Genomic DNA, 2,740 nt, shown 5'->3' with positions numbered 1-2,740 from the left:
TAGCTGTCCCTCCAGTGGATTGTCAGAGGCTTTACATCACACAGAGATTGCCCTTTTTTTTTCCACAGAGTGTCTGGTGGATTTGAACTACATGCCTTTGGGTTGGCATGAGTGCAACCCGGGGATAGGGTGCAGAGCCGTCAGCTGTATGGCATCAGCCCTCTGTGCTTGTGTGCTATGCAATGGCTGGGAGGCTGGGGGTGGGGCGTGGGCGAGAGTCGCCTCTTGGCCTCCGTGTGTCCTAGAGCTGCTAGTTCGTGCGCAGGTCACCAGCACCATAAAGGTCTGGGCCTCTGAGCATATCTTCCACCGCCCCTGGGAAATGGTCACGACTGCTGTGACGCAGAAGTACCCCAATCCGAGGTATCCCAGCATGTGGGTGTCTATGTCCTGCATAGGCACGTGGACCCCTTGCAGGAAAGCTGCACAGCCAGCATCTTCTGAGCACCGAGGGGGGCCTGCCTGTCCTCCGTTGTGCAGTCTATTATCGGTGCAGCTTGAAAGAAGACGTATATGCAGGAGCATTCTGTAGTTGAGCCTTGAGAGAAAACAATGGAACGGAAATCCGTTTAATTTCTTTTACAAACATGGTCGCCATGGACTAGAGGCTCATCTACAAACCCCATCTTCAGCACTCGGACAAAATTATTCTCACTCAGGAAGCCATCATCACCATGAAGGGCGTCCACCTCAGCAACTACCAAGAAAATCTGACAGCGAGGACCATCTCTTCAAATGCTAGTAATGGTCAAGAGTCCATGGAATGAGTAATATAAAAACACTGAGATTGAAGATGTGATGGCCTCCACTCGAGGAAGCATCAGGGTTCTGATGGCAGCGGTAGCGTTTGGAGAGAAATGACAGCGACACGAGGCACAGAGGGCAGGCCCCAAGTCTCCACGCCAGCAGTGTATTTATTGATTATTGTTAAGTTAGCTGACTTAAGAAAATCAGAACAACAGAGAAAGCTTAAAACAGCTTTATTAAAAGGGGGAGGGGAAGGTCCTGGGGGAGGTTCCTCATTCTGAAGAGGCAGAATGGGGAAGTCACACTGTGGGAGGGTGTTTCTAACAGTCTTGAGGGAGGTACATTCATTGTGATTTATGGTTAATCCATTAGTTCGGCCAGGTGCACAGGGCTGTTCACTCTTCTGCCTAAGTTTGTATTCTTTAAATTCTTCATTTTCTCCCTTGGCTCCCCCTGTCCAGACCTATCTGTTGTTTAAGAACTACAACTCTATTTTAAGTGGACTTCTTTCCCCCCCCCCTTTTTTTTTAAGTAAGCTAGAGAGTGTCTATGTGATTTTGATAAAAACAAAGAGGAACAGGGCTTCGCAGCAAGAGATCATTGAAAATTGTTTTTGATGACAGTCTCATTCTGACGCATCCAGTGTTTTTGTGGAAATTTAACGATTATTGAAAAAGTGCACTGAAATTGATAATGCTATATTGGGTCTCCGAGAATTAAAGGATGAAGCTCCTGGGTTATGGGAATTCTGCTGGGCTTTGGCCAACCCCACAACAAGGCCATGTCACTCTGGGTCCACAGACTGCCTCCACTCAGAAGCACACACCAAGAAACTCACTTTAAAGAGTAAAATTGAGACTTTTCACAGCAATATTGATTTGCCTAAATTATCTTACTCTGTTAAAACCACAGTGTTTTGATTTGGTCCTTCGGTGAGATATTTCAAGAGAAAATTATCATCAAAGTAATCTATAATTCCAACAAGATAGGGTTCTGTTGTGTTAAAGAGTACAGCATTGGTTTGCCAAAATTTTGTAACTTAGTCAAAAAGCATTACCCATTAATTAATTGCAATTGTAATGCCTTCCAGAGCCTTGTGATTTCTTGTGTTCTACATGGGCTGATTAGGTTAATGGAAAAGTAGTCACTCCCTGAATTCTTCAGCACCATAAACTTCATGGATTAGCTGTGCACATCTCTTAGCATTTCCCATGTGCCTAACTTAGAGACCACTGAGTGTCTAGGTCATGGCTCTGTGATTGCAAATACCTGATGTATCATGTTGTTTAACTCTTTTTACATAATTGTCACCACAAAACTTTACACAAAGAGATGTACATCACTGGAAATTACTCAAGTACTGCTCTCTTGATCTGAATCATAAATTCCAGGTACTTAATGTTTTTAATAATACAGCACCAATGCAGGGTGTAGGAGGTGGGGGGCGGGGGGGAAGATAAGAAAGGGGGAAGAAACCCCAAAGAATTGGCACTGATTGAACTTGATTGAATTGTGCTGCAGCTTTCCTTTAGGAGAAATCCTTGTTGAGGCTGCCACAGGGCAGCTGCAGTCAGAAAACAATCCAATAACTCTATTTTGGTATCCTCCTTTGTAATAGAGCACTACATTATTGTGTGAGCACTAACACCTCCAGTAGTTGAAATTGTTGCATTGTTTCTGTTACAAGGTGATTGATTAGTTCTTGTCTTTATTTTTATTAACACTTTATGTGTTAACTAGCCTAATTTCCTAGTTAGAGACAACCTAATGCATGTACATAAACTACAGAGATCAGATGCCAAGTTATTAAAAAAATTATTGAGGTTTTGTATTGAAAATAGTATTTAGCTTAAGATTTCTTAAGACATTTGTAAAAGCAAGTTAAAGCCAATCAGTTTTCTAATTATTTTTGTACCTAGAGATGGGGTTTACAACTGAAATTAACATTTCAGCTAAACAAAACATTGCTGTATACTGTTATCTGATAAAAATT

General features: G+C 42.6%; 1 pseudogene; it reads left to right on the top strand.

The window, feature by feature from the left end:
- The first annotated feature begins 148 nt into the window (after positions 1 to 148).
- On the top strand, positions 149 to 861 carry LOC102847472 (annotated as a pseudogene).
- Positions 862 to 2,740: the final 1,879 nt, after the last annotated feature.

This window comes from Elephantulus edwardii, unplaced genomic scaffold (genome assembly GCF_000299155.1).
Source record: "Elephantulus edwardii isolate Elephantulus edwardi_28Jun2011 unplaced genomic scaffold, EleEdw1.0 scaffold00073, whole genome shotgun sequence".
Lineage (NCBI taxonomy): Eukaryota > Metazoa > Chordata > Mammalia > Macroscelidea > Macroscelididae > Elephantulus > Elephantulus edwardii.
The sequence above is the reverse complement of the archived record's forward strand: the minus strand, read 5'-3'. Positions and strand labels throughout refer to the sequence as shown.